Below are 26,694 nucleotides of genomic sequence, written 5' to 3'. Positions count from 1 at the left end.
ACTGAGGAAAGGAGCTCAAAGTGCCACTTAGGACACTCCTGGCTGGATTTTGCCTCCTGAGCGACAGCAGAGGTGAGGGTGAGGGCTGGAGGGGGAGAAGGAGTTATGCTCACAGTGATTTATGAATTTCAAATAATTGATGTTTCCAACCAGTGTTCAGTTCTTCATCAGTGAGAAGCACAGCTTGTTTATCACCTTCTTAAATGGATGGAAGGAAATATGTGCATATTAATGTGGGGAGAAAAAAAAAATGGCTTATTTATAAAAATTTATAAATGGCTGAGCGAAAACTTTCCAAGAGATTTTAATGAGGGTAGATAATAACATGGAAGAGTTTAACCAAATTTGGTTTTCAATCATATCAGAAGGGACACTTAGTCACAGTCTCCACACACTTGATCCTCTAAGGGGCGGTTGTGTCAAAGAGAAATCTCCAAATCTGCTGGATGGGGATGAAAGGCAGCTCTGGCTGCTTTCTCGGCTGGTTGGCCTCAGATAATGGCATTTCAGGCCTAGGAAACATTTCCATTTACATGCAATACTGACAGCTGAATGAGTGTCTCTTTGCTAGCTCCAAACCTGAGCATCCTGAGCTTTAGTTTAATCTCAGGTCAGGCTGCCAAGTGACCTTTAGATCATGTTAGTATTTGAGCTGTTTTGCACTGTCTGTGAATAAAATCTCTGGTATCTTTATGGATTTAAGGAGTTATTGACCTGTGGTTCAGGCATATTTGCATCATTTAAATAATGAGGTTATTTATTGTTAGAAGCCAAGGAAGAGAAGCATGGCCCAAGTCAGCCAGGGGCTCAGGCTCCCTCTGTGTTCCAGGTGTCACAGTGAGGCAATGTCCTGATTTTTGTGTGCTTTTCCCAATAATAATAATAATAAAAGGAAACTGCTTGGCAGGCTGCTGGTGTCTTGTTCATATCTTTAATTTTTGCTGCAGATACTGGTCACTGGGACATAAAAATTGCATTGGGTTAAGGTTTGGGTGTACAAAACTTCTTGACTTTTAAACTGACCCCAAATTCCAACCCTACAGTTGGAGAAATGGTCAGTGAGAAGGAAACCAGTGCTCAATGTGGTTTTAATTGTACAGTGGGATGCTGAAAGTTGGGGAATCTAAAGAAGCTGCTCTCCAACAGCAGGAGAGGAGGGTGGAAACACCAGGCTTGTCCCTAATGGATATTAAAGCAGTTGGGGCCTGAAGCTCTCAGCTCCAGTATTTAATAGATGAGCAGTAGCTGCTGCTGTCATGCTCTATAGTGGAACAGCACTATTACTATTTTATTACCTTTGATTAGCTGAAATTGGATCTTATAGCCAGTAACCTCTCTATAAATGCATTTAGCAGCAGCTGTATTTCTGGCCAGCCCTGGCACCATGAGGAGCTGCTGCATTAGAGAGCCCCCATCCATCACACTTCAGATTTGAAGCAATATCCTCTCCCTAAATTAACGTCATCACCTCCTAACAGCTGTGGCCACCAGCTCAGGGATGCTTGATGAGCTTGTCAGTGTTTCCAATATAAATTCTGCCTTTAATAGATTTATTTGTGAGTTAGGCCTACTTAGCTATAAAAATCTGCTCTGGGTTGGAATTTGGCATGGAGGGCTCTCCCTGGATGATTTTCTTCACAGTCCTTCTGTGCTTGATTGAAAACTTTTTGCCAAATCCAGTCAAGCATAATAAACTCCTGGAAATAGTAATTAAGGGCCTTGATGGCTCTGTGGCTGTGGTTTTGGCCAAATGGTTTCTTTTGGGGGGAGCAGGCAGAATCTGTTTATTGCTGATGGGATCTTCTGTCTCCAAAGGGTGCTTGAATATTATCCTGCCCTAAATGGTTCTTTGAGAAATGTAGGCCTCCCCTCTCCTTCCAAAATATCAGCTCTGTTCCCTCCTCTAAGAATAACAGAAATTAGAACAAGAAAATTTTGTGTGGATGTAACAAAAATGTAGGCCTGTGTCTTTATTTTTAGTTTAACATATGAAATCTCTGAGTTTAAAACGCTTCAGAAAGAAATAATTCCTTTATTTTGGATGTAGTGAATCATTTCAGCTTCTCTTCTTGGATGATGCTGGACAAAGAAAACTCAACCTGCAAATATGCATTTGGATTTAGCTGGAAGATATTTTTTGCTAAAATGCAGTTTCTCTGGAAAACATAAATATCTGGTTTTAGTCTTTAGTCGATACTGTATCACCTGTTAACACAAAACTTGTCCAACAATGTCCTAAAATGAGAGTTGGTAACAACCACGCACTCAGCATGTATTTATCAGCAGAAATTTCAATATGAGCACGTGATGGCCAGATGTTTCCATTCTTAGAGCAAGATAAGACATCTTAGCAATCTTTGTGTTTGAAAAGCAGGTGATTCATCAGTTTGTGGGTTTTTTGTGAGTTTTCATCTTGGTGAAATAGATTTTCAGGCAGAATTCATGTAACTGCACAGAGAAGGTGCAGTGGATGCCAACCCAAGTGTGGTCCATGCTTTTTCTTCCTCTCTCCCTGATTTGTTTCCACTCTGCAGGTTATTGTGTGTCAGGAGTGATCCAGCTTTCCATGGAAATGGGAAAAACTGCCAAGGCAGCTCAGCTTAGCATCTCATTCCCATTTATCTGCCTATTGTAATCTGTAATTAGCTGCAATTTCCTCAAATGCTCCTGGCACAAACATTTTCAGGTCTGCTTTAAACTCAGGTGTGCTTTAAACTCCATCTCATTAAAACATCAGGAGAAGCAGTACCTTGACACCCTTCCCGTGTCACTGTGTGGTGGCAGCTGCTGTTTATTCACTCAAAGTTCTGCAAGAACTGTTGGGGGTGTGTTGCCCTGGGTTTTTTTTAAGTTTTCTAAGCCTTCTGGTGTTTACATTCTTGTAATGAACTTTCTCATGCACTTTATGTAAATAACTTATTGTGTTGCGTTTTTATGGAGGAGGAGAAATTTGGACTGTTGGTTTGTGCAGTGTCATTGGAGAGGTGGCACTGTCACCCTCCAACCCACTGTCACTTTTGGAAATCTATAAATGCTGGAGTCAGAAAATAAACACTCTCTTTTTTTACCTTGGAGAGTGGTCGTTTTATCTCATGTCCTACAGCAACAGGTGTGAGTGGCCTGGAGGGATGAGAGATATCTGAGTTTGGCCTCTGAGATGAGCGTGATAAGGGTTTGGAGTAGTGCAAATCCAGCCTCCCTTCTGCTCTTTGCAGCTGCCTTTAATGCCTTCAAAACATGTCAGCAGTGGAAGGAGGAATAATTCAAATAGTCCTGGAATACGAGGGGAAAATGAAAAATGGGGAGCTCTGCACAGAGCAGCAGCACCATGTGCTATCAGCTCTCTTGAAGCCTTGTAAACCTGTCAGAAACATTCTTGCTAATAGTCCATAATACCTTGTTGTAGAAGTAGTAATCAGTGATTTCTGAACCAAACAGGCAATTCAGAAATGAGTCATTGCTCGCATTGATTTTTATTTTTTTTTATGTGGTCGGCTGCAGTGTCAGGCAGTAACAGCAGCAGCAGCGTGTTCCCATCCCATTGTCACAGGCACAGCTCAGGTCTCACACAATGAGGCACCACTTTGACCTATTGCTATGCAAATTCCCTTCACACGTGTGTTGATAGTGCATTAAAACATGTTTTGACTGGGATCTGAAAGCAAGGCCACTATCAGAGAGCTGAAATGGAGCCATTTAGGGCTGAAACTAATAATTTGTTAGGAATTGCTCACCAAAACCTGTTCTTAAAAATTTCCATTAAGAACAGACTGTGGGTCTGAGGAAACCGGTGTTTTCTGTAAACATGGCAGCATTCAATGCAGATGGGCAGGGACATTATGGGATGTGTGTGCAGCTGGAGATAAGGAATGTTTGCAGGTGTTAGGGATGTCTTCTGTGACTTTGGAGGGGCATTGGCTGGGAATGCCACCAGGATCACCCAACCCAAGCTGTCTGCAGCCTGGAGCACTGAGTGACACCTGCAGGGATGGGCACTCCAAACCTCCCTGGGCAGCCCCTGCCAAGACCTTTCCATGAAGAAATTGTTCCTGATGTCCACCTTGAGCCTCCCCTGGCCCAGCCTGAGGCCATTCCCTCTCCTCCTGTCTCCCTGTTCCCTGCAGCAGAGCCCCTGATCTTGTTCCACCCTCCTGTCAGGAGCTGTGCAGAGCCACGAGGACCCCCCTGAACCTCCTTTTCTCCAGGCTGAGCCCCTTCCCAGCTCCCTCAATCCCTTCTCAGCTCTGTTCCCTTCCCTGGACCTGCTCCAGCCCCTCAATGTCATTTCCCATCTCTGGAAATCTCCAGCCACCTCTAATCCATCATTTTTTGGGGTTTCCTTCTCTCCCCGTCAAAGAGGAAATTTGAAATTTTACAGCCCCCAACTCTGGCAGAGTTGTGATTGTGAGATCTATCCCAGGGCTAACATTTCATGACTTTTGTTCCCAAAAGGGAGCAATCCAAGTCAGGAATGAGCCCTTTGTGTCCTGAGCCTGGCAGGGGCTGAGGCCGTGGGTTATTGCGTGCCGTGGGTTATTGCGTGCCGTGGGTTATTGCGTGCTGTGGGTTATTCTGTGCCGTGTTCTCTCTCAGTGCTGTAGGGACGAGAGTAAGGTTAGGAATTCTATCACAGTTTGATTTTCTAGCACCATTTCCCTCTCCGGCAAAAGAGGTTAAACTCAGCACATAGAAATGTTTTCTTTTGAAGGCTTGACAATGGTTTCATAAGCATTTCATGGTCTCCACCAGCATTTCTACTGAGATAATCCAGTTGGGGTCAATATTTGCAGAGCTGAGAGTGGCCCAGATACCAGAGATGGGCTGTGAAATGTTTGCAGTCCAAAACCGAACAGCAAACTTGCAGGCCTGACATTTTAGTGATAAAGGAAAACATTCCTCCAGATGTTTGCCAGGAGAAAAGTGAAACAGAAAAAATGAATGTTCTTAATTTTTTCTTTGCCCTGAATAAATGTGGTTATGGAAATAGATAATAATTGCAAAATATAATTGTTGGGTTTAAAAGCACCTGTCATGTGGACCTGTACTGAAAAAGGTATAATGAGGCTGCTTAATGAGATTTTTCTCATATTGTTAATTCTTTGCTTAGGATTAGTTTCTGGGGGAATAAATAACATCTGAAATCCCATTTTGAATTACAGTACTCCCTCTGTCCTGTCTTTTGTGACAGTAAAAATGCACCTCAGTATAACAAATGAGTTATTTCTTTATTTCCACTCTGACACTGAACTAAAAACTACAAAAAAGTGGTAGAAGATGAAATAATTTTCTTATTCAGGAGCCAGTGGATATTTATTTGGTATCCTGGAGATGATTAACACTGGAGAGGGAGATCAAAAAAAGGCATGCAACTAAAAATATAAAAAGGAAAGAGTAGATATTAAGTCAGAAAATTTCTCCCCTTGAGATACTCCATGAAACTCCCATATCTTAACTCTAGTTTCTTTAACAGAAATTTTCAGAAGGCTTGATCTTTCTGTGTACAGAGGAATTATCTTTTATTAATGCAGGCTATTAAGCTGTGTGTATTGAATTGTTCATACTGGTGATAGTTCCTAAACTTTCAAATTTCTGGAATAGCTTTTCCACTAAATCCAAGACCCGTACATAATACATGATGGTGTGCTGGGGGCTGGAGATTTTAATCTTGGTTTGGATCAGCTGGGTCCAAACCAAACCAGTACTGCCCCTTCAAGGCACCAATTGCTCACAGAACTCTGTTCCTGTGTTCTTCTGAGAAGAAAATAATGTTGGGCAATGATGTTGGTGAGGGGCTGGGAACACAAACCCTGTGGGGAAGCCCTGAGGGAGCTGGGGGTGCTCAGCCTGGAGAAAAGGAGACTCAGGGGTGTCCCCATCACTCTCACAGCTCCTGAAAGGTGCCTGTGCTCAGCTGGGGCTGGGCTCTGTCTGCAGCAGCACTGACACAGCCAGAGCACACAGCCTCGAGCTGTGCCAAGGGAAATACAGGTTGGAGAGCAGGGAAAAGTTTTTTACAGAAAGAGTGATAAGTTCTGGAATGGGTGCCCAGGGAGGTGGCGAAGTCCCCATCCCTGAATGTGTTTAACAAAGCCTGGATGTGGCACTGGGTGCCAGGCTTTAGTTGATGTGTTGGGGCTGGGCTGGACTCAATGATCTTGAAAGTCTCTTCCAACTTTTTGATTCCGTGAAGGTTTGCTATTGTTGTAAAAGAATTAGGAATTCGCTCTTCCCCAGTGTCCCCAGCTGTTTCATCTCCCTTATTTCCCCCTCCCCATGGCTGGGCTGCAGATTTGGAAAAGCAGGAATTTGGTGCTCAGACCCTGCTGGAGTCCCACAGGAATAAAGAGCATTAAAGGCTGCAGGAGCCACCCCCCAAGGGCCAATCCAGCAGCACCAAGGAGGAAAATGTAAATCTATGGAAAACTCTGCGTTCATCCCGGCTGCAGATAAGGCCTGGAATGATAAGCAGCAGATAGGATCAGACCACAACGTGAACTTGCAACAAATTTATCAGCAATACATGGTTGATATACAAAGGGATGCTCCCTTAAATCAGTAGGGAACATCCTAATCACAGCTTCAGAGTTCAAAGTGTAGTATCTTTTATCTGATTCTTCTATTTCTTTTTTCCTTCTGAAATATAGTTTCCTGATCTAAGGAAGGGCCTTCTCTTCACTCTTTGATTTTTTTTTTTTTTACTATTTATTTTTTCATTAGCTTTTCTATTTAATTTGTTTTCCCAAATCACACTCAGTAGTATCAGAATATTTGTGGAACAATCTGAACTCCCTCTGGTGGTCAGCTAATACTTTTGGAGTTTTACATCTTAAACCATCAGTTCAGGGATTTTTTCAGTGAAGGGTGGTTGCATACTTAGCTGAGAATTTATGGTATCTCTCATCTAATTCTGTGATGAATTTGGCATTTATGAATTTAATATGTCCTAGAGAAAAGTAGCTGAACCACTGTAAATAGAAATTAAATTCAAAACTATTCACCTGTTGGATAAACAATCTCCAAACCACATCCCAAAGCATCAAAACACAGGAGAAGCAAATCAGATAATTATTGTTTTCATTTTTCTCTGAGGCTTCTCAGCTTCCCAGGAGAAGAATCCTTGGGAAAGAGATTTTTCCAGAAAATCTGACAATCATAGGTCTTGGCTTTGGCTGTTTTTGGCATTGAGCTCTCCTGGGCACCAATTACAGGTGCAGCCCTGAGCAGAGGCAGCAGCAGAGTTTGCTGTTCCCGCCTCTGCCCCTGGGTGTGTGAAATCCCCTCTCAGGTAACCCTGGGCTGCTGATGGGCACAAGGAAAACACTGCACAGGTGTTACAGCTGCTGGAGTCACCAAAGCAGAGACAGAGGCACCAGAGCAGGGCTGAAGTGCAAAAAAGAACCCTGCTGGGGCTTGGTGTTGCTTAGGAAATGCTCAGAGTGTTGTATTCCTTGAGTGTTTTAAATATACCTGAAATGAAAGTGCTTCCTAAACTTAAACTTGAGGATCTGCATGACTGCACTGACCATTGTCAGTGCTGAGCAGAACTGCAGAGCTCACACCAATCATGCCATAAATTTATTTCTGATCTGCTTAAATGTAGCTCCAGCAGCAATCTCTGAGCAGAAGTTCAGGCACAGAGTCAGTGAGTGCCAGTCCTGTGTCTATTAGAGGCACAGCATCATTAAGTGTGTCATTGCCTCTCAATATCACAGCTGATGTTAACAGATAAAAAACCTTTCTGGGGATATCTTCATTCTCAGGGACATTTTGAAGCCATTCCTAGGCGAGGGCTCCCTCTTCAGTCCTGCAGCAGAGATCAGCATTCGTTTCTCTTGGCAAAGAATGTTGGGTGTTTTATATGAATAATGGCAAACATATTCATCATCTTTTGCAAAGACATTTACTCCAGAAAAACGAAACAAAATAATGTGCTGAGCACTGAAAGTTTCATGACAAACATCATTTGCTGCTCTTGGACTCTTTCTCCTTCTTGGGTTGTTTTGTTTTGAGTTATTTGCCCTGGATGGAATATCAGGTCTTTGGTCTCTGGACGGGTTATGTGAGGTTAGCAAAATAATTGAAATGGAGGAAAACACAGCTGATATAAGAAACAAATGTACTGAACAATACAGTGTGTATTAAACTGGCAGTAAAACAATTAGGATGTGCACTCATGCAATGAGCAAACACAAAAATATCTGCACACAGAAGCATCTCGAACAGGGTGAGCAGAGTGAACAAAGCTAATTCCAAGCTCAGGATGATCGTTTAGGCCATTCCATGAGCTCATCCTCGTGTTGTTTGACTAATATCAGCAGTTTGCTCCCATAAGTACAAAATGATGTTGAATTCTAATGGCCACTTAAGTCATGGAAACAATATAATTAGAGTAATAAATACAACTTCATGTTTTCATAATTAGAGTCATAAATACAATGCTGTGTTTCCATAATTTACCTGATTGTTATCTGCAATTTATTGTTATTATCCCCTGGCACTCGAGGGCCCAGAGAACAGGGTAGTGAATAGACAGAACATTCTGACTGTCCTGAAAATTATCCTGATTCCAGAGGGGGAAGATGGGGAAAGGGCTGGAAGTGTCTGGGAAGGTTGTGGTGTCTGCAATAATGACAGAATAAGGGGTGGAATCACAGAATCCCAGAGTGGAAAGGACCCTCAGCATCATCCCATTCCCACCCTGCCATGGGCAGGGACCAGGCCCCATCCAGTCTGGGCAGCTGGAATGTGGCACCCAAAGTTTAGGAGAACTGCAGATTTTGTGAAACACAGGATGTGCTCAAATCTACCAACATTTATGCCCTTTTTCTCCCTTTTTTTTTTTTTTTTTTTTTCCCTGTGTGGAACCAGACAATCCCCTGGCATTTCCTCTCCCATGGTTAATATTCCTGTGTTCCTCTGAAGAATTGGATATTCTCTTAACACATCCCTGTGAGTTCCCATGCTGTGGCCAGGGCACTATATGGAAAACCACAGTAGCCCCTGTCACTGTGGGGTTTTCAAAAGGAGAAAAAAGCCACTGGAGCTCTGAATTCCCATTGATACCAGGGTGACACTGCTTCAGTTTTATCTGGTTTTTAAACTGTATTTTTAATGCAGTGTCAAGTCACCATTAGCTGAGGGCTGGGTGGATGTGGGTTGATATTGCTTTGTTTATGATGTGGGAGGAAATTCAGGTCTGGGTGTGATCCACTGAGTGATCAGATCAGCTGTGATCCCCACAGCTGCTCCAGAGCAGGTAAAACCCAGGTAAATGGTTTTTACCACATCCCAAGAGCTGCTGCTTCCATCCTTCTTTTAAAGGACAAATATCCAGGGACACTGTCACCCTCCCTATCCCCCAGCTGTGGCAGCAGACCTAATTCTGTTTATTGATACACATTAGAGTGGCATAAATAAGTAATGTTGTGCTAACAGAGAGTACAAAACTCACTTTGTAATCTTCTAAACGTGCAGTCCCTTTTTGTGGTTGGTTTTCTTCTTTGAAGTTGGTAAATCCTGTGCTGCAGTAGCTGAGTCTCACTGAGGTGTGTTTGGAACTCCTCATAAACACACTAACCTGATTTGGGGATGAAAGGGGGGAACTTCCAGGGTAAATTCTAAATGCTCCAAGTGTGCTAAAAGACATAATTTGGATAATTTATGAACAGGCAGCCTGCCAGCCCGGGTGTGCATCAGTGTTCTGTAGCCTGGCACCTGCTGCTGCTGGGAAGTAACAAATTGATTAGGAATCCTGTGACTCTTTCTTTTCCTTTTTGTGCTGGATAAATTATTTCTGTATATTAATAGACACATTAGGCAGTGAGGTATAAAGTTCCTCTATAGATTTTTATTCCTGGAAGTGACAGAAGAATAATTTGAGTGTCCTACTTACCACTTGCTTTTGCCTCATCAGGAAATGATTCAGCCATGATGCTGCTGATGCCAAAGCTTTGTTCAGAGGGTGACACACCAGAGGTTTTTGGGGTTTTATTTTGATTTTTTTTCCTTTTTTTGTTCATTAGCAGTTTAGTTGCCTATCAGAGAAAACCCATCATTAACCTATCTGAAGGAAATGATGACATCACAGTGCTCCAAGGCAGATAATTATCTCTATTAATTACAGAAATGTGGAATCATTGTCACAGGGAGTCCCCCTGAAGTGTCCCATGGGGGTCACAGAACCTTCAAGCAGAACAGAGCAGGCCAATCCATGCAAACAATTATTCCAACCAAAATCATTCCCTAGCTGCTGGAAAAGCAGTGAATAATTTACTCAGGGTGTGCTATTTGAAAAGCTGAGCAGTAGCAAAGTAGCATGAAAACATTATTGTCAAAAAATGTATGAGATCAGCAGTGGGTAAGAAATTATTCATATAAATCCTATAGGATTCACTTCAACAGCTCTAATTCAAGTTTTCTGAGCTTTTAAAGTCATTGCACTGATTGATCAGCCTTTGATCACTGTTTATCTCAGGACAGGAATGTGGGGACCCTTTCTGCTGGGCACTGACATTTATGGTTTATTTCCTTGTGTTTGGTGGCACCACAGGCACAGAATTCCAGGAATTAGCACCCAAAAGTCCCTCAGGCCTGATCTTCTCATTGGTTTCTCCTGTTTAGGGAAAACTCTTCTCCGAGTTTTCTTTGCTTTCTTTCAAGAAATATGAGGCAGTCTGCCTTGCTCTCCTTTAGCAGAACTCAGCAGAAATGACATAATAAATTAGTATTTTAGTTCTGTTTGAAATGCAGGTGCTCTCTTGTTCCTCTTGCCATATCTGCTGCCTTGGATTTCTATTTTCTCTTGCTCTGCCATCTGTTTTTAACAATAGCAAGATTCTAATTTTCAATTTTCGGTGAAATAAAGTGCCTCAGGTGTTAATTCATGCTTCACTGGTAGCATCCTCTGCTTTATCAGTGCTAAATATGGATCATTGTCTGACTGCATCCTTTTTCATTAGACAGTTTAGTATTCTGCCATGATTTGATTCACCTTATTGGACTGGAAATAATGGCCACAGTCTGATTTCTGTCTAAACCTACACTACAGGGAAAGCTGCCTGAACTTATGCATCCTAATTTGGATCCTGGAAATATTGCTATAACCACATGTAGTATTTCCAAATTGTCAACTTAATTTCAGTTTGGAACAACTCATTCTCAGTGCAATGGAAATACCCCTTCCCCTCATTTTCCTTCCTTATTGTGCACATGGAAATTCCAAGTTTTGCTGGGAATAACAGACACAGTTTATTCTGTTTCTCATGTGGCAGAACAAACTCCTTTTATTGAGTGATTGCCACAGTCAGTCCCCAGTAATATTTTCTATTAGTGCTTTATGTTTTGATGCACCTTCAGCTGTATTGCACATTGTGCTGCAATTATTTTGCATTTTGTGTTGCTGCAGAAGGGTTCTGAATAAATGATCCAGTGGAAATGTCCCTGCCCATGGCAAGAGGCGTTGGAGTGAGATGTCCTTTAAGGTCCTTTCCAACCCAAATCATTCTGTGCTTCTGAGATTTGAAGCTTCCATTGATTTAGAAGCAGCTCTAAGTTGATTTCTGTCCTATTAATTAGTTTTCCAAATTTTGTTAAATATCCATGCTCCTCCCTGCTTTCAGCTGCCTGAGCTATGAAAATCAGCTCAAAAGTACAGATTGCAAATCCTGCAAATCCTCCTGCCTGGCCATGCTGAGATTCCAGACATCCAGTGCATCCTGGGTGATGTTCTTGATTACAACATTTTATTTGATTTACATCATTTTCCAAATTCACCATGGACAAAGAGCTGTTTCCTCCACTGCAGCCTGTGCAAGGAATTCCTGGAGGAATGAGCTTCTTCAAGTAACCCCAAGATTGACAACTTAAACAATTAAAACTCAGGTTCAAGCTCCATTTTTAGGGCAGCTGTGACAGTCATTTCCTCAGGTGCATGTGGAAACCTTAAATACAGCTCATTTCTAAGTTATTTTAAATTTTAGGAGCTGGACTCTGGTTGGACAATGAGCTGTAAGTGCAGGAATCTGGGCTAGAGGAAAATCTCTGTTCCTGAAAAGTGGATTTCCAGAGAATTGCACATCATTTTATGATATTGCATAATTTTTAAGGGATGCTGTAACAGACAACTCTGTTAATGCTTATCCAAACTGTTGTAACTCTTTTTAGAGGAGGATTTCACTGTGCTATATTTGGAACAAAGTGCCTTCCAGGAATGATTTTAATAGCCAAGATAAAGAGCTTGCTAGTTAATAAAAAAATAGAAAAAAAATCCCAGAAAACTGTTGAACATGAATGTCAACATTTTTAATGGATTACATTTTTTATTGTATGCTTCATGTTTCTGTCAGGGGAATATGATAATTATAAACTAGGAACAATAATGAGGGTTTGAATATTCATAGGCAATTAAAATATGTTTCTATGCATTTTGTCAGTGCCCTGTGGGAAATGTTGCTCATTTTTTAGGAATAAATGGTTCACAATCCTTGGTGAAAAATATGGGGTGGAAATCAAAACACCAAGCAGGGCACAACACTAACAAAGTTCTGTTGATGATGGGGAAGGGAAAATAAATGTTACAGCATTGATTAGAAACAGATTAATGTGTAATTCCCCGTTCCTCCTGGCAGTGGATTATTAAAATTGTGGAATATCATGAGTTAGAAGGGATGCACAAGGATCAATGTGGAATAAAAGTACTGCAGCTCAGGTTTTAATAGGTGTAGGGACAATTTCCACAACTCTAAATATTAAATATCTGTTTAGGATCAAAAAATAAATGCAAAATATGGGAAAAAAAATAAAATAAAATGCAGATATGGAAAAAATGGGATGACCCAGAAGAAGGTAAGAAAATAAAAGGCAGTGTTAATATAACTGGTGGATATATGTGCTAAAAATCCTTGAAGCAGCACTTGAAGCTTTATTGTGCTTATTTCTGGTATTTAAACAGGGATTCCTTCAGAATTGCTCCCTCTTTGGAAGTGTTTTTCTCAGGAGATATTTTTATTTTCTGGTTGATGTTCAGGAAACATTGATGGCACATTCATGTGCTTTGAAATTGAGCTGTCAGAAGCCAAATTTTGCTCTCATGCACATCAGGGCTTGATGAGAACCTTTAGCAACTTCCTCAGGCACTTTTCAGGAAGCAGGAAGGCAGCAGCAGGGACATTTTGGCAGGAATTTTCCTGGGCTGACAGCACCTGTTGGAATGACACCTGGGGTTCTCCTGCAAGCAATTCCTGAATGGCCAAAATTCAATTTTGGCCACAATTCCTTGGCCAAAAATGCCCCATAAAGGTGAAGTGTGATGTCAGCCTCCTCTCAGAGCTGGCTGGTGAGCTTGCAGGATGAGCTGCAGAAGTTTTCCATGGCAGTGGTTCCAATCCACTTTGGAATTCTGCATTTTTATTTAGGAGGAGGAATTTTAATTCTATTTAAAGCTGTGTCCTTGCCAGCAGAAAGAGGTGAAGGAAATGGAAAAACAACACAGGCAATGTAGATAATTTAAAAAATTTAATCAACCCAAGGACTTCAGATGTGTCTTAGTTTGTGAGGTTGTAATTTGTACTTGAGGAGTCAGAAAAATGAGGGTTTTGTATTAACAATGTGCAATCTATGTACTGTTTTCAGCTTTCCTCCTTAACACAAAAAATATAGAATTACCAAAAAAATATAACCCAAGTCCAAACCCTGATAAACTGTTTAATTTTGTTCCCCCAAACAGTTTCCATCATTTATAAATACTAAGTTTCAAACTGTGGCCATTTGCTGCACGACTTCTGGGAAGTCATTTTCCAGCTCGCCTTCCTTTGCCTGCCTCAAGCCTGAAATCATCTGCAAACTCAACATTTCCCATCTCCCTTCCAACTTCTCTCCTCAAGGAGAGCTCGGAGCAAACTCTCATTTTTGTCAGCAAAAATTATATTGGCTCTCCGAGGAAAGGAACACAGAAACCCACCAGGGACTAATTTCTTTAATATATTAAAACCCATTTTTACATGCCAGGATATTCCATTGTTCTTTGATGTCCCAGCATGTAGCAAATGATTATGGTTTTGTTGTGGCTGTTTGCAGGATGATGAGTGATAAGGTAAGCTCTGTGCTTCCCAGTTTTTTCTTTGCTTCTGCTTCGTGGGCCTTGATAAATAATTCATGGAGCAAAATTACTGTCCCAGAAAAAGGCAGTCTGTTTCATCAGGCCTTTCACACTTTATTGATTAACACTTATAATTTTTTAATGTGCAACTTCCCTGGAGTTTTGAAGAATGGGGAGTTTGTTGTTCTCTTTCTTAGAATGCTCCAGCAAGGACTTCAGGAGAACTGGGACAGCCATGGAAATGTTCTTTTAGGCCAAAGGAGAATAATACAGCCAGAAGTGGGATTGATGCTGTTACGGGTACATTTGAATTTTCACCGGGTAATAGGAGAACACATGCAAAATTATACCAAATGGAGAAAGAATGATAAGGAGGAAAATGGAGTTATTTTGAGGAGTTAAGTGCTGGGTGTGCAGCTCCTGAAAATCCTCACTTTTTCTTTCCACTCAATAGCCCCGATGTTGATTTTTGCTGGTTGCAAATTTGGTATGTAAAAGGAGTGAGATCTGTGCTGGAAACAGGAGGAAAATGGAGAAAACACTTTCGATTCCTGCACATTTGCAAGACTTAACAAGCATTTTAAGAGTCTGTCCTTAAAGGCTGTTTTAAGGCAAAACCCCAATAAACCATCAGTTCCTAATCTTGTCCCTTAAAGACATGCTGGGCTTTTTTCCCACCCCATTTTTCAGTTTGTTTGAGGCTCTGAGTCTCTAAAGATCAAACTCTGTTCACCTTCAGAGTATTTGATTTTCTCTTATTTAGAGTGGAGCTGTATTCCAGTTATTCCAGTGGATCCAACTCTTCTCCTATCACCTGTGTTGTGTTTCCCCACCCCAAAAATCCTCCTGGAAGGTTTTTTTTCCTCACCTGGCCCAAAGTGCTGTTGGTTTTTAATGATGGAACAAACCCAACTCCTTTGGGCTTCCTGGCACTGAGCACTGGGCAAGTTCTGAAAGAAAAAAACAAAATAACCTACTTTCAAATGTCTGCATTGTGTGAGAAATGATGGCAATTGTTCTCCCAGGTATTAATCAGTTCCTTTTGATGTGGTGGTTAGAGTTTTTTAAAAGGAAATTTAAATACTTGGGAGTGACTGTCTGCAGGTGGGCTGTAACCCTGGTCAGGGATGTTCAATGAAGTGTTTCGCCCAGAAGGAAAGGGAATTTTTAATAGGAGTGTTAAGGTTGTCTAAATTTATAATGCAGAAATTAGAAGTATTTTGGAAGTTGTCAAAATAAGTGTTCCTTTAATTTTCAAAGCCCCATCCATACTTGTTCTGGAGCTGTTTTTATTTAAAATTCATACCCATAATGTGCTACTGAAGGTTGTCAAGATTATAAAAAAAAACCTTGGAAGAGCTAAAATGCTTTTCTCTGATCATTAGTTCTTATTCTTTCTTGCAGAATATTTTAGCACTTTTATTCTAGCATAAATACAATAATGCTAAACACGCCAATATTTCTTTGCCAGTTATTTGAAATATTTATGTGTGTACTTGAATTTATGAAATTACTGTAGTGATTCCATTGTGATTTAGGAACTTTCAGAACATGGATTAAGACCCTTTCTTTTCCTAAAGGAAGAGCACTGATAGATTTAAAAACTGAGGTATTTTTCAGTTGAAAATGGGATGTAGAGCATGGATGGCCCAGCCCCTGTGATGTCTTTGCAGCTCTCTGTTAATATGGAATCGCTGTTGTAAATTTTACATCAGCAGTAAATGGGGAAAGGATGAAATTTGGGTGATGGTTGGTTTAAAAATGGGTTTTTTTCCTAACACAGCAACACTAAATTGTCCTCTCTTCTTTTTTAGCCACTAAAAAAATGTAAAGATGGTTATCTATGTGTCATTCTCTGTATTTTTAAGCAGACTCTGAACAAGGTTATACTTTATTCCAGATGCATCTAGGCAAGATTCCAGTTAGGTATTTATTTAGAAGAAAGACATTTTATTTACAAGGCCTCCAGGATGTGTTCTGCTTTATGAGAAGAAATTAATGCAATTTTGAAAGCTAGAGAAAATAGCTGTAATTGCAACAACGGGATTGTTGTGACAAAGCACCTGCCAGGTGATACAGAACCCTGTGGAAAAAGAGAATTTCACTCAATTCACCAACTCCAGCCCAGCTCTGACACTGGGAATAAGAATTTTCTCCAGGGCTAAGGAGCAGCAGTGCTACAGGTGCCTTGTTTATGTTGCATTTATGACTCTGTGATCCATTGGTTCAGGGTTTGGAAGCTGTGGTCACATCCTACATCTCTTCCCCATAAAACTGGCTCCCCTGCCCAGCTGTTGGATTGTTTAGGATCTTTATTATCCCCATTATCCTTTTGTTATTGCAGGGATGGGAGGGGGCTGCGCTTTGTGCCTCTGCAGCTTTTGGCAGTAATTAATTCCTGCACTGCAAATTTCTTTTTAATCACGTCGGGGTCAGCAGCCGATGAGTGGCCTTTGCTGGTAAATATCTGCTTCCAGTGCTGCACGGGCAGGAGCTCCCTTCCTGCTGGGGTTTTTTGGGATAAAGAGCTGCTGGTTTATTCTATCCTGTTGAATAACTCAGAGTTAGAAACAATTCTGGGGTGTTGTGGTAACTTTGGTTACCTTGCAATAATTTCGAAGAGCAGAAATCGGATGTTGTGCACCATTGTTTATTATTTTATTTAACTTTGATCAGGCTCTAAAGGTGTGGCAAATTGAAATGTGACTAAAATGCGTTAAAGTAACAAATATTTGATGTTGTGATGCTCAGGCTTAAAACTTTTGGGGGTTCTCTCAGGTTCCCCTTGCTGGGAGCTCTCTGCTCAGAATTAAGCCACAGCTTCAACTATTTCAAGGAAAATCTCAGCTTAAAAATGAATTTTTGGTACCTAACTTTTGATCCAGAATACTGATTTATGTTGTTCCACTCACCAGAACATTCAGCCAGCCAATTGTAACAAACTTTTAAAAAATTTTCTTCACAAGATTTTCTAATATTTGGGATCTTGTTGATGTTTCATTGGCAAGTTCAAATCTCAATCAATTTCTACTGAGAGGTTTAACTTTGTTCTTGTCCTGAAATTAGAAGATTTCTCCCCAAATTTTAGCAAAATTTATTGCAAGGGAGTAAAACATTTCTGATCTGTAAAATGCTGCTTCAACTCAGACTTAAGTGGAAACAAGGATTTTTTTTATTTCAAATCTTGTGTTGTAATGACAGTAAGATGTACCAATAGGATTTTTGGTTCAAAGATGTTTTTCCTTTAAGTTGTGGATTGGTTTTGGGTTTAGCAAATATAAATTAATTTTTCCAAGGGAAAAAAAAATCAAAAATTACTTAAAGATGGGAAGAGAAGTGTTATGGGACTGGGTTGGTCCGTTGTTAACATCTTCCTTTATTGGGAAATCAAAATAATAATTGAAATCTGCTGGAGAGGACCTGATTAAAAACCATGTGGATAAAATCAATTTTGATGGTTATTCCATTCCTTCTTCAGCCAGAGGTTTTGCTCACCACTTGCCAGGTGGGAGCTGAAGACAATAAATATCTATAGAAGATGAGTTCTTTAAAATTAAGTGGATTCAGAAGGCCCCATTTAATTGAGCAACTTTCTAAGCTTGTTGTTTTGTTTTTTTTTAGTTTTGTGTAGTTGTTGGTGTTTTTTTAGTCTCAACATGATTTGACAAGATGAATTCTTACTTTGTAATTATGTCTGTGCTAAATTCATTTTCCACTGATCATAATTCTTCAGGGAAATCTACTGTGTCAGAAGGAGTTTTCTGGTTAACAGATATAACTGGAGCTTGCTTTGAAATGTGTGAAATGTTGCAGTCCAAAAGCAAATTAAGAGCATTGTGGTTGCATATTCAAGTAACATCTTTAGCATCACATTCCATAAAGAGTTCTAGTTTGAAACCTACTGTCACTTGTGAAAGCAGATGCAAAAGAATGAGAAAATATCTCTGGCATCACACAATTATATCTAAATAACTAAATTTATCTTAAAAACATGAAGATTATAGTTTGCCATCTGTCATGGGCTCGTCTCTGTTACTGAGGGACATGTTTTGTTTGTGAATAGCAAAAAGCTGGTGATGACCTGTGTTTGTACAGCGTGTTTTTAAGTGCTGGAGGTTTTTCTGGCCTTAATTTAAATTTTGATGCAATCAAGTCCTGACAGGAATCTGTGGCCGTCACCCTTCACCTCAGCTGGGGTGGCTCTCTGGGCTTTCCTCTGCTCATCCTTTCTTCCAAAATCACTTCTTCTCATCTTTCTTTACTTGAGCCAAACCTAATTCTAAAGAACCTATCAAGGAGGGATCACTTTATATATTGATTTATGTATTGATGCTCATACATGAATATTCTAGCTGATACAAATGGATTACATAAATTTTATCTCTGATTTCATTTTCTCCCACCACCCCATTCATCCCTGATGTTCTTTAGAATGTGTCAAGCCAGCAAACATCATTTTCCCATGGGTCAGAAACATCTCTAGAGGAGCTTTATTTCTGATATAAAAATAAAATAAAAAAATATATAAATATTTGCTGCATTTGTGACCCCAGTGAGCAGCAGCATCCCTGCAGGGTGGGATGGGCTCCAGGACAGGTTCCTCAAGCTCCCTGCAGGGCCGAAAGCTCCCAGAGCTCTTTTGTCTTGAGCTGGATGTGGTTTGGTTTGGCAGGACGTGTTTTATGTCAGCTGCAAAGCCCTGTGGAGTGGTGATAACCTGCTCAGCTGCCAGGGAACTCCTATTTCACAGGGCTTTTAGGTGGCCACAACTGCTCATTGATGATTTGTAGCACAGGGCTGGGGCTGGTTATGCAGGTTATATATGGACTCTCATAGATGGGCTCAGTATTTCCACACAGGGTGGCTGAGATATCAGTGCCTGAACCATGCAAAATGACAGGGCACCCATCATCATCAGCTAAATATTTTGGGGATACTGTGAAATGTTGGCGTTTTTCACTGTCTGTGAAATCAGCAATGGAGAAAATCTCAGTTTTTCTCCCTCTTAATGGGACAGATCAATCAGTTCAAAGTGGGGACAGCGTTCTGCACAGCAGAGAGAAAACAAACGTTTGGGAACTAAATGGATGACAAATTTCTCTGCGTTTTATAGGCCATCATACACCAAAATTGAAGTTTTTATGGCTGGTGGTGTGGGGAAAGCAGCCAGCCCTGTTTGGGAGCTGAGGGTAAATCCAGGGGAGCAGAGTGCACATATTTCCAGGAGAGGGAACATAAAGAGTCTCTGCCTCGAAACACCAAATGCTTGGTTCAGTCACACTCTATTTTTGAAGCTTTCAGCTCCCGCATTTTGAGATCTACTGTTTCATCACTGTGTGAACCAAAGAAGATTGTCAGTGTCTAGACCACATCTCCACCATCGTGTCTCTCTTGATTAATGACTGAAATGTGCAGATGAATCGCTTGGATTTTGTCCTTGAGAGCTGCAAGGGGAAGGTTGCCAGCAGGGAATGGTATTTCTTCCCGTTAGACACATTCCTTGGAAAAACTGATCCTCTGCTGTACTTACTGAAACAATATTTCTCCTGATGTTATTGCCCATTTCTGCCATTTCCCCGAATAAATGAGTGCAGCTCCCATTTGTCACGGGGCAGCACTGGCAGGGAGGAGCAGCCTTTGCTGTGATCCCCTCAGCCAGGCAGAGCCATCCCACCAGCCATCACACCCCCTGATTGCAATTTGGGACAAAATCTCTCAAAAAACCCCAAGATTTATTAAAGAATAAAATCCCTGAAGCTTCCAGCGTATTAGAAACTGGTGCTGCGCTGGTGTGAAATGGGTAAAGATCGTGTTGCTTTCCCCATCCCATAAATTTGTCCAAGGAATAGACTCTTCCTTGCAGTTAATCAGAGTTTTTTAACCACTGTCTCCATATTTTAAAGGGGTTTTTTTTATTATTCAGGATGAATATAAATCACTCTCCCAATACAAGCAGATTTCAGCTAAATGTCATGTTCAGATGAATTATAATGATCACTAAAAAAGTACACGACACGAAAAAAAGTCTGGAGAAGAAAATTCATATAATGAATTCATTCCAGGCTTGTGTTTTGGAATTAGATGAACAAGTAGGGAATAGGAAAGTTATGATGGAATAGCTGGTATTTTTCCAGAAAACCAGGGGAGGTTGTAAAAATAAATCCCTGAATTTCTAAGCAGAGAGGGGTGTCTGTGTAAATCTGCTACCACTAATATTAGTTAACATTTCAGGGATGATTTGATTCAGCCTTCTTCAGAAAAAAACCCCAATTATAGTTGTTTTTTTCTTGATAAAGTTAACAGGCAGAGATCAATAATGTTAACAATTATGGGAAACTTGCTTTTTGTAATTGTGTAACCAAAAAAAACCTCTTTCTGGATAAGAGATATTTCAGAGTACATGTGGAAATACTCATCAGCTGGGACAAAGAATTAATTTGTAGCTCTTTCCTTACACTCTGGTCTTTTATTACTGAAATGTCACATTAAGAGACTTGTAATTCTTTGTGCTAAATACATGAAGCTGAAGGGAAAAATAGCAGTTTCCATCCTAATGGTGGTTTCTTTGTGCACCTCTGAGAATAAATTATTTTACTCCTGTGAGTAAAATAATTGTAACACAAGTGTAGAATCTTGTGCTGATTTCAGCCAAGAAGTAGTCACAGATATTTCCCCAAATATATTGATTTACAGTAATCATTTAGCTAGCAAATATGGATATATTGTTATTTACTTGTTGATTCTGGGGAGAAAACATTGTCCCACATTTCAGAGAGGGATATTTTATGTAATACTAAAGGTTTAACATAAATCCATTAAAGGCAGATAACCCCAGATATTTCTGCAGATGTTTTGGTGTCAAACATCACTCAGTGGGAGACCCAGGAAAGCTGCAGCTCTAACCAGAGCTCTCCTCTCATTTATAACATCTCAGTGGTGTCAATTCCCACCTAGCAAACAGCAACAGAGCCCCCAGAATGAAGATTAATGAGCATAATTGATGCACCACTGGACTGGAAATGGGATGGAAACCTGGGGTTTGGGCACTGCAGTCACAGAAAGGAGAATTGTAAATATTCTTGGGAATGTTGCAGTCTGACTTACAAACTTTTACTGAAGTTGTTGCTCTTCCAAAAAAAAAAAAAAAATTAGAATATTTTAAGATTTCTACTCATGGCTGATGTAGATTTTAATTCTCTCAGTGATAGATGAGGGTTATGTGTGTGAAGAAGTGAGGACAGTTGTGCCTGTCACTTCATTCCCCTGAGCACCCACGTCCCAGCCCTGCCAGGACTTCTTGCCTCCCAATCAAACATTAATGAAGCGAATCACTGCTCTGGAACTGCTTATTACATCTGCTTTTAACTATTTCAAATTAAAAATAGGCCAGAAATGTACTTTCCATGCTTCCTAATGGCGTTTTCTCTCATTGCCCCTCGTTTGGAGTACAAGTTTTGAGTGGGAATTGGAATAATCAGTGAAAAAAGTTGGAGTTTTAAGGATGAAATGCTGGAAGTGGAGATGTTTTAAGGGCTACATAATTTTAACTGCCTAATAATAGAGTAAAATGTTGTAATTATTTTGTTAAGTTTTTTTGCTGTGTGTTGTTCTTAATCAAAATGATTTCCTGCTTGAAACATTAGCCATTAATTTATGCTTAATACTGAGAAGGATAAAGATTTTCCCTTGTCAAAATAAAATTTGTTTCTAATAATAATGAGATTGTCACTTCTCCTATTTTCCCTTTGCTTCCTCTTTTGTTTCTCCAAAATTAATGTTTTCTGATACTTTTTAAATACAAAATTGAGCACACAGGAAAGAAAAATCAATCTCATTAATTACAAGGCAGCTTTGTCCCGAATTCATTAACGTTAATATCTTATTTTCCATTGTGCATTTTACACGGATTATTTGCGTTCACAGATACTCATCAACAAGTGCTGGCTGAGATGGGGCAGGGAACAAAAGTGGCAGTGACCTTGTCACGGGTGAGAGAATTCAGACCAAGCAATGGTGGAGTCACCATTTAGTGACAGATCCCAGGCCCTCAGCTCCAGACTGGCAGGAGCTCCTTGGTTTTGGCCTTGGGACAGAATTCATGGAGTTATTTAGACAATTCTTATTGGGATCCTTTGGACTAATTACCCTCAGCAAAGAATATTATATTTTTGTTGAGTTTTCCGGTGTGGTGCTTTTGTTTTCAGGTTGTTTCGTTGTTTTGCAGGCTTTGTTTTTTGCACTGATTTTGACCCACAGCACTTGATGTTTTTAATTAGTACTTTTGTGAAATCCTGTGAACAGTGGTGGTAGAGGTCCGAACCCATTTTACCCAGATATATCCAAAGTAGATATATTTCTCCAAATCAGGTTTCTGTAATGTGAATATATTGATTTCTCTTAATTGTAGTGATTTCTGTAATTTCATACACTTTTGGTTCCATGTTGGTGTGCTTGTGACATAAATGTTGTGAACTCTCGCCCATTTTCAAAATCCAAATTCCACAGAAAACACTGACTTGTATTGGGTAGAACCTTTTGTAAAACAGCTCCAGACACCACATTTTGTGAGACTCCTTTAAAGTCTTTCTAGGAGGAGAAAATTCCTTCCTCCTTCTTGCAAAGATGAGATTTTAGTTAATAATGATAATAATAGTCACTAACAATGGCCACACACGTCCTTTCTTCAAATGAGTCGTTTGGATTTAGAGACCTTCAAATTCTTTGATCTCCTGATTTACCCAACAGCCAGCAAGGTTAATGCTTAATAAAGTAAAATGCCCTTTTTATAATCACTTCATTAAAAGTGAGCAGCAAAAGGTACATTAAATTAAAGTGTTTGTGATATGGGATCAATTTGGTGGAATCCCAGAGGCCTCACTGTGCCTCATAAAGAGCTCTCCACTTTGAACATATCCGTAAGTGACCCATGGAGAATTTCTGTTCTCTTTAATTTGAGGAATTGAAATTGCTTTTATTGCCTCCAATGGTAGGAAGTACTGAATTGAGGGATAAATTGTCCTGGAAAGGAATTAGGCTGTGGGTGTACAGCTTTAATAATTCATACTCATTCAGCAAATGAGCTATTTATAAATGGGAACAAAATTAATAATCATATTCCTTAGAAAAAGTTTCCTTTTGCTCCTATAAGTGGATAGGATTTGTGAAGGCTTGAATGAGCATTTCCTGGATTATCCACAAATTGAGGGGAAAGATAAAATCCTGATTTCTTGGCCCATTTTGAATCCTTACACCTTATAATTATTGGACTGAAGCTCTAAAAGCTTTTAGTGGCCCCGCTGTTTGCTGATTAATTGCCTCCAGGTGTTGCAGTAGTTTTTCTACTTAACATAAATAGAAAGCAAAACTAAACGTATTTTACACATCTGTGGTGATCTTGTGGCTGCTGGGTTTTTTTAAAAAGTAATTCAATGATGCTTGTAAATGTTTAATAGAATTAATTAATATAATTAATATCTGTCTTCATAGCTCTTATCTCAATTAAAATTGGGTTTTTTTCCTTGCAGCTGGATCATTTTTGGGATACGGATAATTTTTGGAATATGGAGCATTAAAAGGACAAGGTGAGGTACAGAAGCATCTCTCCCATGCTTGGCTTTGTGAACCAGGGATTTTCTCAGTCAGGGTTTGACATTTCTGTGCCTGGAGCATCAGGTTCTGGTCTGTCTCTCTTTGGGACACAGAGCAGAAAGCAGAGGGCTCTGCATACTCCACAGATGCCCTCAGCTCATTCATGACCAAAATGAACCTTTGCAGCCTCTGCTGCTTCCATCATTAACAGCCTGCTCTAATTACTGATGCTACACATGAGCACTTCCATTCAGAAATGCAGAGGAATCCTTCTCTCCCCTTGTTATCACCGTGCAGCACTTCATCCTCGTCCCTGTAATTAAAATTATTCCAGGTTCTGCCCCATTTCTTCTGGGTATTTCTCACTGGCAGAGCTGAATAACCAGGCCTTGCTTTGGCCTTTTACATTTTCCACTCCCTCAGTTATGACTGGGAGCTGTAATTTATCAAAGGCACAATGAGAGGTTATCAAAGTCTTGTTTCAGGAGAAGAAAGAGGAACATTACCCTCCAGAGATAAATCTTTCATTAAACTTTACAAAGACCTTAAGCAGTTCTTACCCTATTTATCTTGCCTGTCTTTCTTCCCCATGCTCCAGCTGCCAGTGTTTAGAAAGCAGCACAGGGCAGAGAGCCAAAACAGGAGCTGATTTCCCAGCCAAATGCAGAGACTTCCCCTTCCACAGCTAACGTTCCACTTCATATCTAAAATTGGCCTTAACTCCCAAAATTCTTATTTTTTCATGTCAGGAAACTGTCCTGTGCAAGACCAATATTTTTAGGATTCAGAGAGGGTCAAAAAAAATATTCATGGAACACAAAAGATTAATTTGGTCAGGAATAAACTCCTCTGGTTTTGCTTTTTTTTTTTTTTTTTGTAATTTGTCTTGTTTAAGAATTTAATGTGTCATTTGCCATTTTTTCAGGTAGACATTGGAATATGAAGGAATTGGATGAGGAATTTTTTCAGGTGGATCACATGGAGAGGAATTGCAGAGGGAAAGTAGGCATTGAAAATAAAAACTCTTATCAGCTTCTGGAAAAAGACATTGATTATTTTATAATTTATTATTTAATATTTTTTTTTATTGCAGTGCTTTTTTTCTCTTCCTTTTTAAAAGATGCTATTGAATAAGAAGGAAAAGTATAAATAAACTAGACAAGAGCAAGGATTGCGGGGAAGAGAAATTATGGAGTTGTGACTTCAGTAATACCATGGTTATGATTAAATATGAATTTAATTCTTTGTAGGGAAAAAAAAAGGACACAATATTTGTCCAGTCCTGACTTGGGCAACGCTAAAATGCAGATTTTATTTTAGATCTATTAAGTTTCTTCTCATCCCATGGACACTTTCAGTAGGGGAACAAGAACAGGATGAGTTTCCTTGGGGAGTGGTGGGGCTGGGATGAGACTGGCTCATTCCACAAGGACCATTCCTGATTTCCCTGAATAAATCAGATTTCTGTGGGGGTTTCCTTGCTCCCCTTTGCACTGAATCCCAGGGGATTGCTGTGGGAATTGCAGGAATTCCAGCTCTGCTCACACCCCTGATCTGCACAATCCCCAAGGCAATGATCTTCCTTTGGGAAATTCATTTTCCATCCTCTCCCAAAATGATGAAATATTTCATGGATCTGTATCTTACCCCTATATGGGCTCTGTAACAAGTGGCTGAAATTGTATTTAGTTGATTAATTGGTTCTGTCATGAAGTTGTATGAAATTAGATTTCTTTTCAAAGTCTCCTCTTTTTCTGTGTGAAACAGTGATTTATTTAATGGCTGTAATGCACTCAGGCCAAATCCATTTAATGTTGTTATATCTATATTGAAATCCCCTCGTTTATTCATAAAAAAGAAGGTGCTCTCCCTTTTATTAAGAATTTCAGTCAGAAGACAAGTGAGGCTTGACCTCTGCTAATGCACTGAGCCTTTTCAAAATGTGTAATAAATGTTAATATTTAAATTCAGAAATATTTAGGGAAAATAAAGTTAGTAAAGGTTAACGAAGAATAATGGATATTGAGTCATTTTCAGCACTGGTGTCTAGAATACCACATTTATTTCAGCAAGAGGAGTTCCAAGGGTGACAGTTCTGATTTCAGGAACATTTTGAAGTGAGGAGTGTCCCGGGGGATTCCTCTGGGGTCTCCGTTTCCCCAAATTCAGGCTGTGACCCTGCAGGAGCTGGAGCAGTCCTGGGCTGGTTCAGGGACCTGGGGCAGAATTTGGAATTGGGGCTGGGAGAGGCCCAGGGGTGGCAGCTGAGGGAAATTCCCCTTCAGGCTGCACTTGGTGATCCAGAGCCACACAAGAGGTGAAATAATTCTGATTTTGTCAACAAGCAGCAGGTGCAGAATAGTTGAGATGAAGCCTCGCACTTTTCTTTTTTTCCCTTTTTTTAAGTGGTTTTAATGCGCTTTTAAAGTGTCCTTACATTAAAATACCTTCCAAAATAGCATTTCTGCCCTGACTCCTGCTCTCCCTGCCCTTGTCAGGATATTTCTGAGCTTGTTTTGGTGCTATTTAGACAAAAGCATGACATTGTGAGTTGGTTTTTTCCAGGTTTCCTGGCCAACGCTCATCTCCTGAATGACACAGTAAAATCTTTTCTCTGTCAGTTGTTTTGGCTGTTCCAGAGAGCCTCCCATCCCAAAGGACAGGTAGGAATGGGGATATTTCTGCTTGTGGGAGATCCTAGTGACAGATTTAGGATTGGGAATGGGAGCTGAGACAACAGTGCTGAAATTCAAGGTACATTCATGTTAAGATACATTCATGTTCAATTTCTACAAATGGAAGGAAACCAATTATGGAAGACCTTGGAAGGTTTTTCTCCACATAGTGCCTTGTTCCCAAACTCTTACTACAGCCCTAGGGCAAAGCAGGTAGTAGAAAACATTAAGAAATTTATTTTTAAATACTTTTCCTGTACTTTACTCTGGGAAATCAGTGGCAAAGCAGCCCTGGGTGCAGCAGGAGTCACAGAGCAGGGCTGAGAGCTCTGGGAT

General features: G+C 40.2%; 1 long non-coding RNA gene across 1 annotated transcript; it reads left to right on the top strand.

The window, feature by feature from the left end:
* Positions 1-26,346, top strand: LOC132078325 (uncharacterized). The gene is made up of 4 exons (XR_009419245.1): positions 1-72; positions 23,620-23,676; positions 24,609-24,685; positions 26,249-26,346. It is a non-coding gene; the product is annotated as an uncharacterized LOC132078325 (long non-coding RNA).
* Positions 26,347-26,694: the final 348 nt, after the last annotated feature.

This window comes from Ammospiza nelsoni, chromosome 11, assembly GCF_027579445.1.
Source record: "Ammospiza nelsoni isolate bAmmNel1 chromosome 11, bAmmNel1.pri, whole genome shotgun sequence".
NCBI classification, from domain to species: Eukaryota; Metazoa; Chordata; class Aves; order Passeriformes; family Passerellidae; genus Ammospiza; species Ammospiza nelsoni.
The sequence above is the reverse complement of the archived record's forward strand: the minus strand, read 5'-3'. Positions and strand labels throughout refer to the sequence as shown.